Source organism: Rhinatrema bivittatum, chromosome 12 (genome assembly GCF_901001135.1).
Source record: "Rhinatrema bivittatum chromosome 12, aRhiBiv1.1, whole genome shotgun sequence".
NCBI classification, from domain to species: domain Eukaryota; kingdom Metazoa; phylum Chordata; class Amphibia; order Gymnophiona; family Rhinatrematidae; genus Rhinatrema; species Rhinatrema bivittatum.
This window is the reverse complement of record NC_042626.1, coordinates 50,266,996-50,278,675: the sequence shown is the minus strand read 5'-3', so window position 1 is coordinate 50,278,675 and position 11,680 is coordinate 50,266,996. Positions and strand designations below refer to the sequence as shown.

The 11,680-nt window shown below is 42.1% G+C and overlaps 1 protein-coding gene across 1 annotated transcript in view; it reads left to right on the top strand.

Moving 5' to 3' along the window:
* Positions 1-4,849: 4,849 nt before the first annotated feature.
* Positions 4,850-11,680, top strand: part of STAT3 (signal transducer and activator of transcription 3) — a 186,441-nt gene continuing 179,610 nt past the window's right edge. The window contains exon 1 of the mRNA XM_029572565.1: positions 4,850-5,157. The gene's annotated coding sequence lies outside the window, so the exon portion shown is untranslated. The remainder of the gene's footprint in view (positions 5,158-11,680) is intronic.

Sequence of the window (11,680 nt, the reverse complement as noted above, 5' to 3'; positions counted from 1 at the left end):
TCATCCAGGAGTGGGTTGTCTCTCTCTCAGAGGAGTGAAGCCCAGGATAGGGCAGAACTGACCGACATGGACAAGAAATATATATTATCTTGACATGATTAGACGGGAAGAGAGGTACTTCAAATTGCATCTGGCATTGATTCAAGAAGCCTCTATGTTTGGTGGAATCCCCCTCGTACCTCGAAGACAGAGGTAAATGAAGCCACAGGGCTGGATGGGCAACTTACCCTGAAGATAACTGGCCATTTTATTCTGTTGGTCTTACTGCTGTTGTAGCTAATGAGTTAACTAGCAATGGAGGAGGCCTGAGATGAGCCTGCCGAGCTCATGGCCTCAGCAAACTGTAATGAGCTGAATGAGAGTGAGCCCTTGTTGGTGTGGCTTAGTTTATGCAGCCTTGTAGGCAAACCTACGAGGCCTACGCCGACAGCTGGAGAACGCAGACTGGAACTTCACCCATACCAGCCAACTCCCCTGCAGGTTGAGCTCTTGGGTTCTGGTGGCTGGCAGGACTTAGGTGGATCCCTAGGGCAGTGGAGATAGCAAGCGTCCAGAGGCACACCATGGTCAGGACAGGCAGCACACTGGGAACAGGCCAATGGTTGGGCAGACAGTAGACAAGCATAGACAGGGTACAATGCAAATGCTCAGGTCCAGGCAGCAGACAAGCGCAGTCAGGTTCAATGCAAGAGCTCAGGTCCAGGTGGCAGGCAATCGTGGTCAGGTCCAAAGCAAGAGGTGAGCTCCAGGAGATTAGGCCAAGGATGGATGAAGACACACAGAAGACACTGGACGAAACAACTGGGCTGGGCAAGGCAAGCCTGGATGAGACGGGCTGGACAAGGCAAGGCTGGGCAAGGCAAAGCTGAAGCACAAAAATGCAAGAACAAACATGATCAAAAAGGAGGCAAGACAATCAGGGACACAGGAGCAACACGTGCTGCTCACGGCAGGAGACCAGTTGATGAGGCAATGAGTGGCAGCATATGAGGACCTTAAATATCCCAGGCCAGTTGACATTATTTGAGGGTGCCACGGGGCTTTTCCTGCTGTGGGCCCTGTATGAACTGATATGCCTCACATGTGCGCCTAAGGGGTGCCCAGGAGGAGGCCGAAGTAGAATGGCATGCAGATGGTGTCAGGGCCATGAGTGGCGCAGGGCCTTGCCAATGTGTATGGTCCGTTTCAGGAGAAGGCCGTTGGTGTCTGGGGTAAGTACGGCAGATCATGGGGATGTCCTGTGGACCGCCAAATGCAACAACTTTAGTGCCAGCAGTGGCAGTAACCCGCTCCTGACTTCTCCTCACAGGGACAAAAATGTTGTAGCACATTGCTTGAGAATCTCTGAGTTAGAGACTGGAGGGGGCCAGTTTGATGGTGAGGGAAGGGTGTGTGTGCTGTGCTGGGGTCAGGGAGGAGAAGGAAGAGCAAGTGGGGTGGGGTGGGAAAGGAAGGAAGAGAGGAAGGGAGCTCTGGAGTTGGGTGAGGGGAGTGTGCTGGGGTTAGACCTAGAGAGGGGGAGAGAAAGTGAGTGAGTGAGTGATGGTGGGGGCAGGAAAAAGAGAAAGTTGAACCCTCTCCTCCCCTTCAATTTGACTTTCCTACCCCTTGCCGTCCTGCCTCCTCCCCTGAAGCAAAATAAGTAGTTGAACTCTGCCTATGTTAAAGTGTTTTCATATAAGTACAGCATAAAGGTCAGAGATGACACTGGTGTCATGCATCGCCATGTAGACTTTATTTTTAGAGGGGCTGTAATTTTCCGGACAGCTTCCATAGGCCTTCAGAATTTGGCATCTTCCAACAGAGTTTACCAGGAATCTCAGGTCATATGTAAGGTTAACAGGAAATGCAGGCTGACGTCCTTGTCCAAAGCAAACTGGATAAGATAAGGCTTGCCCAGATCATCCTCCTCCCCACCCACTTCAAAGGCTGAGGCTCTTTGTGGGAATTATTCCTTGCCCACATCCCCTGCATGATGAACTCGACAGCACCAAATCTGACACTGAAAAAGGGAGGGTATATTATTAATTTGTCTTCCACAAAATGAGAAGCCTTCTGAATTTGGAATACATAGACATTTTCAACACACAGCAGTGTTCCTCTTAAGGCTGAATTCAAGACTTAAGAACATAAGAAAATGCCATACTGGGTCAGACCAAGGGTCCATCAAGCCCAGCATCCTGTTTCCAACAGTGGCCAATCCAGGCCACAAGAACCTGGCAAGTACCCAAAAACTAAGTCTATTCCCTGTTACCATTGCTAATGGCAGTGGCTATTCTCTAAGTGAACTTAATAGCAGGTAATGGACTTCTCCTCCAAGAACTTATCCAATCCTTTTTTTAAACACAGCTACACTAACTGCACTAACCACATCCCCTGGCAACAAATTCCAGAGTTTAATTGTGCGTTGAGTAAAAAAGAACTTTCTCCGATTAGTTTTAAATGTGCTCCATGCTAACTTCATGGAGTGCCCCCTAGTCTCTCTACTATCCGAAAGAGTAAATAACCAATTCACATCTACCCGTTCTAGACCTCTCATGATTTTAAACACCTCTATCATATCCCCCCTCAGCCGTCTCTTCTCCAAGCTGAACAGCCCTAATCTCTTCAGCCTTTTCTCATAGGGAAGCTGTTCCATCCCCTTTATCATTTTGGTTGCCCTTCTCTGTACCTTCTCCATCGCAACTATATCTTTTTTGAGATGCGGCGACCAGAATTGTACACAGTATTCAAGGTGAGGTCTCACCATGGAGCGATATAGAGGCATTATGACATTTTCCGTTCTATTACCCATTCCCTTCCTAATAATTCCTAACATTCTATTTGCTTTTTTGACTTCTGCAGCACACTGAGCTGACAATTTTAAAGTATTATCCACTATGATGCCTAGATCTTTTTCCTGGGTGGTAGCTCCTAATATGGAACCTAACATCGTGCAACTACAGCAAGGGTTATTTTTCCTTATATGCAACACCTTGCACTTGTCCACATTAAATTTAATCTGCCATTTGGATGCCCAATCTTCAAGTCTTGCAAGGTCCTCCTGCAATGTATCACAGTCTGCTTGTGATTTAACTACTCTGAATAATTTTGTATCATCTGCAAATTTGATAACCTCACTCGTCGTATTCCTTTCCAGATCATTTATATATATATTGAAAAGCACCGGTCCAAGTACAGATCCCTGAGGCACTCCACTGTTTACCCTTTTCCACTGAGAAAATTGACCATTTAATCCTACTCTCTGTTTCCTGTCTTTTAACCAGCTTGTAATCCACGAAAGGACATCGCCTCCTATCCCATGACTTTTTAGTTTTCGTAGAAGCCTCTCACGAGGGACTTTGTCAAACACCTTCTGAAAATCCAAATACACTACATCTACCGGTTCACCTTTATCCACATGCTTATTAACCCCTTCAAAAAAATGAAGCAGATTTGTTAGGCAAGACTTCCCTTGGGTAAATCCATGTTGACTATGTTCCATTAAATCATGTCTTTCTATATGCTTTACACCTAGAGGCTTTCCATTTCAGTTTTGTCTGCATGTTTATTTTTAATTTGTAGTCCCTTATTCTGTCTTAGGTAAGGGTCTGACTGTTGTGCATGTGTGACAGAGATGCAGTATTTTGGCTAGCACCTAGTTTCTCTGTAGGGATTTGTAGCAATCTGGTTTGTTCTGTTTGCCCATTAGGTAGTATATTAGAGTTCTAGGGCTTGGTGTAATGTTTGCCTTGCTGCCTTTTCATAGATAAGGTTGTTGCTGAGTCCTGAGAGTTACAGCTAATATGGTTTGGTAAGGTTTTATTTATTTATTTATTTATTTGCAGGGTTTGTGTAACTTCACAAAGTGGCTGTGAAGGGAATTTGTTTTCCTGTCACTAAGGTGACACTGGAATTTTATTTATTTATTATTATTTTTTTTGCATGTCCTAGGTCTGTTCTGTCTGTTCCAAATCTTTTTATGATGGTTATTATGATTATTGTTGTTTTACTGTAGTTTTAAGCATTTTTTGAAAGATTCATAAAAGAATGTATTGATTTTTATTATATGGTTGGATCTTGTTTCTGAAGTGTTGTTTACTATTTTACATGATATTGTGCATTTATAAACTGCAATAAATATTAATTTCGATTAAGGCATTTTTAATATTGGTGTTTGAAGTAATAGAATTAAAATATTTTAAAATGTTACTCATGCATGATGACTGTTGCAAACTACTCAGAAATTCATTGTACGGTGCATTTTAAAGCTTTATTTATCAATAAGAACACAACTAGTAGGGCCTAGATCTGTAGGTCTACTGCCCACCCATGTTAACCTTGGGCCCTTCCCAAAATTAAATTCTGGCTTCGCCACTTCTGAACACTAAGCAAAGCTTGGAGAGGCTAAGAAATTATTATTTATTTATCTACACACACACATCTGAATTTTTTTTAACTCTGCATTAGCTCCTATATATGTGGTGGGCTACCCATCAGACCCTGGCACTTGCACTCATATCACGCGACAACAATTTTCCCTTTTAATATTGATGGGGCCCTGACAGCGCGGACTGACGTCACCGCTGCCAGTAATTCTGCTGATTTCCCGCAGGACATTCCCGTCATTGGCCTTCCCCCCCGCCGGGCGCGCGCACTAAATTGACGTCACGTCTCGCTTCGCCCTGAGAGACAGATAATTGCCGCGGAGGGGCGGTGGTCCCAGCCGGCGGAAGAGCACGTTGAACGCGTTTTCTCTCGCCGCGCGACACCAGCACGTCTCCTCTCACGCTTTCCGCTGAGGCATGGGAGGTGGAAGGGGTGGGGGAAGGGCTCAGGCGCGGGGCTCATGAATATTCAACAAAGGAGGCGGTGGCGAAAAACGCCTCGATTGGCCTCGCTTTGCCCTTCCGCCTCATGGAGTACGGTCGCTCTCGCGCTTTGATTGGACAGGTTTCATGTCGGTTCCGTGAGAGGGGCGGAGCTTGTGGCCGTAACGTTGGTTCTCGACCCTCCTCCGGCGTAGGGTGAGGAGGAGACGGAAAGTGGCAGAGTTTGTTTCGGTCTTTGGAGTGGGTTAATTCTCGTGGTGTCCGGGGGGAAAACTAGAAAGAAAGAAGCTTTTCGTGGGAGGCGGTGGAGACCTAGCGGCCTCCATCCCGTCTGCAGCCTGTGGAGGTGAGTGTTTCCTCTGTTAGAACAAGGCCTTCGCCGGCTTCGTGATACGGGGCCACAGTTACTGGGCTGTGCTGTTGTTGGGTTTTTTTTGTTTGTTTTTTTGTTACAAAGAAGGCTAAAACGTGTATGTGTATCAGGGTGTATTATTCCCTCTGATTTTGGTTTGCAGTGAGTTTCATCAGTGGCTTAAGTTTGGTAGTTCTCAGTACCTTTTTCTGCGTCTGCTGCTTTCCTCCCGTCCCCCACCCCCGTGCTTTTTAGAAATGTTGTTATCAGAAGAGACCTAGATGTCTAGCTTTCTTGTTTTCTGAAAATCTGTTTCTGAACCAAAAAGAAAACAAAAGCTCTAGTTGCTTCCTGTCTCTGCTTTTTATTTTGTATTTTTAGAGCTGTCGTAAGGCCGGGCTGGTCAGTTTCTAGTCCCCTATGAATTTTGCTTAGGATCACTGCTTTTTTTTAAAAAGTCTTGCATGTGGAGGTTGTCACTCTTGTAGCCATAGGTGCCTTCTCTAGGTGTTCGAGCATCCCCAATTGAGCAAACACCTTCACTGTCACCAAGGAGGGGCTATATATATTATTTTGTCCTCTTCGCAGTCACTTAAAAAAGTTGGCTCTTAGGGCTCCTTACAGGGAGGGGGCAGTATCTACAAATGGGTTCGTCTTGTACCTATGACATGAATGAACCTCGCTGGTACCTGGATCTCTGATTTACCGCTCGTGCTCTTTTAAATACTTGCATTGTGCCAAAGGTGGAGTTTATGTCAACATATCAAAGTGCGCTTGGAAGTTCTTTTTAATCAAGCTGGTGGTGCCCAGTACAATTGGAACTATCTTTTTTCCCCATATTTTCTTGGTCTCTGATTGCATCTCTCAGTACTTTAAAATCTTCTCTCTCTCCGTATATATTTGGCTCTGGGACACTTGCTATCGCTTTATTTTCAGACTTGTAATCCACCTGGTGAGGCTACAAAGCGGTAAGCAAACGAACATTTTGAAAAATGTGTCTGAAATATAGAATTTGTTCAGTGAAAAAAAGGGCTTGTCTAACTTGCGTGCTGGTGGTGGTTTGTGTCTTTTTTTTTTTTGTTTATTTTTCTGTCATTTGTGGGAAAGGTGAGATGGGAACGTGCAGTCCTTTTATCTTGCTGAGTCACTGAAATTGAGGTTTTGTGACTTTCAGTAGCTATATGTAAACCGCTTGGGTCTACTCCCATTGTTCAAGCGGTGTATAAGTTTTAAAATGTTTGTTCATGAGATTTTTCAGTGTCCTCTCTCCCATTGCTTGCTGGCTGTATGGCACACTTGTTTTTTCCTTTTAATTTTGTAACTTGAATATCTTGTTCTTCATTGGTAAGAGTGAACGAGGTCATTTAACACAACTTGTTTCAAGCTTAATTAAAAGTACTTCCCGAGCACAAATTATAGGAAGCATTATTCTGCAGAAATGGTATAAGCAGAGCCCCTGGTTTCCTGTGGCAGACTTTAAAAAATTGTGGCAAATTTGCATAAAGTTTCACACTGACTATGCAAGAATACATTTTTAAATTGAAAACATTCATATTGTCTTTTTAAACTATTTAAATTATATACAAATAAAAATGTATCAAGTACAAAACTCAACAATGTATCAAATTAAGACCAGTTAAACTGTGAAATGTCACTTTTGTTTTGAATTGAAAAAGTGTAACCATCTTTTCTTCTTAAGAAAGTACTTGAAAATGTCTTCAGTATCAGCAGTTAGCCATGTTAGCTACACAGAAAGATTTGCGCACATATATTGGACAAATGGTAATCAAACAAAAAAAAAGATTGAATTAGCACAAGTTATAGACTTTCAGAATACCTTCAGGTATTTGTAAATTGTGTATGATTAGTCCCATATGCAGGTGCAAGAACCTTTGTATAAACATGAAATTCTTTTATACGTACATCCAGGAATTATATCAAAATCATCTGTACTTTGTGGATATAAGTGATCTTTGAGGGATCAGACATAGAGTGGCCAGAGAAAGCAGTCAAACTTCACTCCTGTCCTTCAAGAGGAAGGGGGGGGGGGGGGGGGGGGCAACTGAAGAAGGGCTAGGGCCAGAGCAGGAGATTGAAGGCAGCAGGTAAGCTCCCTGCTGCTTTGTTGAAAGGATTGAATTAAGAGATGCTAAAGCTTTCAGGAATGTTGATTCTGTGGCAGATTGTAAAATTTTGTGACAATAGATATTTAGATATACTGTGTGATTTCTATTTGTTTCAGGGAGATTACTTACTGTTAATCATGTTCTCGAATGCTATTTGACTGTAAAATGTTGTTTCAAATGTAAACCGGAGTGAAGGCTTTCGCCAAACTTAGTTATAGAAGAAACTTCAAATAAATAAAATATTGATGTAGCATTATAATATGCATTGAGAAATTAGAGTAGGAAAAAATGACCGTAGTCAAATGGTCACACCAAGGGCAAAGTAATCCATAAATGGAAATGATGATAATGGGTTACTGGGGACATGTTGTTGTTTATCCTAGAATGTTTTGTAACTTATGGTGTAACTAGAACACAACCTGCCTGGATGTGGATTGGCAAATTAATGTCATGAGAAAAGATGGGGGGGGGGGTAGAGATAACACAGTAAAAGCATTAAAACCTGGAGTCAGCACAGTGGGGGATCTTTAGCAGTGAAGAAGTGAGGGGGAAACCAGAGGTCAGCTGGAGTCTGTGGCACCAGGAATGAAATTGGGCAGACTAGACAGGCCTTGTGCTACTTATCTGCTATTATATTCTGCTTCTATGTAAACCGAGAAACATAATGTAACAAAAAAATAAAGCAGACCATACGTAATGCGCCTTGATCAGTAATTGCTTGACTAAAGCCAGTCAATGCATTGAGATTTGTGAAAGAGATTGGATGCATGTTAGTATAGTCCAAAAAAACAAAAAGAGCCACCAAATAGCAATCTGCATAGACTTTTTTTTTTTTTTTTTTAGGTGATCCAAAAATATTACCTTATCAGATGCTGCAAAGCTTGGTACCTGTCCTTTTTTCCTAGTGTTTCCTGCTTATTGTCATGAACTGTATAGTAACTTTACTTACAGGGAGGCTTTTGTTTTTTGTTGTATGTCAGGCTTAACTTATTTTCACTCCTCGTCCCAAAGACATCGGTTACCCTGTGGGAAATATTGGGAGCAGAACGTTATGGATTCTCCTAGATGAGAGAGAGGCAAGTCTCGGAGACAGTAATGATGTCAGCAGGTGTATTTCTATGCATAAGAACTGCCATACTGGGTCAGACCCAGGGTCTATCAAGCCCAGCATACTGTCCCAGCAGCGGCCTAAAAGTACCTGGTAGGATCCCTCATGGTAGATTCCATGCTGCTCACTCTCAGGGATAAACAGTGTCTTTCCCAATGTCTTTCTGGTTAATAATGGTTTATGGACATTTTGTCTTGTAAATGTCCAGTCCTTCTTTTTAAACCCAGCTACGCTAACTGCCTCTTCTGATTAGAAGTAAAATAGTTTAAAATGTGATAACACAAGAGTTATGAATAATATCCTGTGGCTACATCCTTGGATGACTCAGCATCTCAGAGTGCTACAGATAAGATCAGAGATGGGCACATGCAAGGCTTACCAAACAGAACTATTACCCCAGCAGTAAATCAAGGTCACTTGCTGTCAGCAGCAGGGATTCTGCTGGGGATAAAAAGGATCCTAATATTCTTGTGTCCTTGCTCCTCACACCATTCTTTTACCTCTTTGCTTAGGCAATGGCTTTGTCCAAGGTCGGCCAAACCATTGGCAAAAGGACATCTTTTCAAGTAATTGACTTATTAGGTTTTGCATAGTTTTGGTATGTTGCCACAGTTGCAGACAGTAAGAGCCATTGTTCATTATGTCCTAGCCAACTCCAGCATGAAGCTGACTGAGACCGTGGCTTACGAGCTACATCTGATCTGTGTTGGTGGAAAGTGGAACACACAGGTTGTAAGGTCACTCTTTCCAAGCTATGACTCCATCCTGCTAAAAATTCCTTCTCTTTGTCACTGCTTTGAGAAAGCATGAACTCTTGAAGGATGTACACAAAATCAGATTAAATACTCCACTGTGGCATTCGGTAGTTCAGAACAGTGGTGCACAAAACATAAACACGAAAGGAACCTTTACTAAAGGGAGATCATATAAATAGGAATGGAAGACCAACTTCCATTAGTTCAATGATCATAGAAACATAGAAATGACGGCAGAAGAAGACCGAATGGCCCATCCAGTCTGCCCAGCAAGCCTCACACATTTTTTCTCTCATTCTTATCTGTTTCTCTTAGCTCCTTGTTCTATTCCCCTTCCACCCCCACCATTAATGTAGAGAGCAGTGATGGAGCTGCATCCAAGTGAAATATCTAGCTTGATTAGTTAGGGGTAGTAGGGGCAGTAACCGCCGCGATAAGCAAGCTACACCCATGCTTATTTGTTTTACCTAGACTATGTTGTACAGCCCTTGTTGGTTTTTTTTTTTTTTTCTTCTCCCCTGCCGTTGAAGCAGAGAGCCATGCTGGATATGCATTGAAAGTGAAGTATCAGGCACATTTGGTTTGGGGTAGTAACCGCCGTAACAAGCCAGCTACTCCTCGCTTTGTGATTGCGAATCCTTTTTTTCTTCACCCCTGTCGTTGAAGCTATGCAGGATATGCGTGAAGCATCAGTTTTTTGTTTTTGTTTTTTTTTTTTCCCCCTGCCGTTGAAGCAGAGAGCTATGCTGGAAATGCGTGATGTATCAGTCTTTCTCCCATGCCGATGAAGCAGAGAACCATGCTGGATATGCATGGAAAGTGAAGTATCAGGCACATTTGGTTTGGGGTAGTAACCGCCGTAACAAGCCAGCTACTCCCCGCTTTTTGAGTGCGAACCCTTTATCTTCTCCCTGACCTGATCATAGTCTCTATAAGTCTATAAGTGTGCATAAAACAGTGACAGTTAAAGGGGATCCATTTTATAAATCTGGTGAAAAACCATCAAAGAATATCTTTGAGCAAAGTTTTAAAAAATCTGACATGGTCCATGTTGCAGCATTATACCTGCATCAGAATGCAGAGAGCTTTAAAACAATGATTTATCAGTTGGGTGATTGCCTCCTGAAAGCTTGTAATATGTCAACCAGCAGGTAAGCTGGGAAACGTAGTGTTGTGAATATGATTTGAAGGTGTCAATCAGCATTCATGATTATGCATTAGCAATAAAAGGGCCTAGAAGCAAAACATTTGCATTGGCAAAAGTTGACATACAGACATAGAAAATTGGAAAATTCAGCGTTACATGTGTTATATCCAAACTAGTCACAGACGAAAACTGCATTATATAGACACACTGGAAAAGAATACCAAGAAATATCTCACTGAAAATGTTAAGCATATGTAACATATATTTAGGATTCAGGTACTCTGAAAAATGGAACAATTGGAGGTAGACTCGAGATTCCCCCACAATTTTCAGTGGACATCCACCATACCAATTTTCAGCCAAATTGGTTTGGTGGATGCACTGCTGAAATGTGTGCAGTACTAAGTACTGTGCTGAATGTGATCAATTAGTGACAGCTATATTAAGAACAGTATTACTGTTCTCATTGATGGAAAAAAAATTGTAAAGAAGTGAACTCCGGGATCCTGGTTCACAGTGCTTATCCCACTGGTCTATAGATGTTGAATGACAGATTGAAATTATGCAATATATAATCATAGTGTCTTAATCCAAATGCTTATGAAAAAAATCTTATTAGATATCCAAGTGGGAAAAATTGGTCAACATTTTTAGGTATTTTTAAATTGACATTTTTTTCCTTAATTTTAACTCCATTGTTTTTAGACCCTCTTTTTTTGGAGGGGAGGATTTTTTTTTTTTTTTTTTAATTTTTTTGCCTTTTCCTTCCTCATCTCCAGCATCTTCCCTCTGCTTTATCTGTGCCAGCATCTCTTGCCAAGCAGACACCACGTCTCAAATATTTTTAGGAACCTGGGTGACCTGGTGTCTGGGGTTGTTCCAGAACCACAATCTAGTTGCCACCTAAACCTTTAACAACATAAGGGTATATTTTTTTTTTTTTTTTTTTTTTGCCGCTGGATTCGGCGCTGTAAGAAGTGAGATGTCTGGAAACTGAATCTGCCAATTGCTAGGATAAGAGTTTATTTCCTTATGTAAAGCAGCCTATGCAAACCAGATATTCACTTATGAAAAAGAACGTTAGTTAATGAGCATCAACTACAATCAGATTTTATTATTAAATTCCCGTATGCTTATATATTTTTTTAAGCAATTTAAATGAAACACAAGGAGATGTGAACCTTTATGATACTGCTTTTTCCTCCTTTTGGTATAAATTTGTACATTGCCATAAGAATATAAGAAAATGCCATACTGGGTCAGACCAAGGGTCCATCAAGCCCAGCATCCTGTTTCCAACAGTGGCCAATCCAGGCCATAAGAACCTGGCAAGTACCCAAAAACTAAGTCTATTCCATGTTACCATTGCTAATGGCAGTGG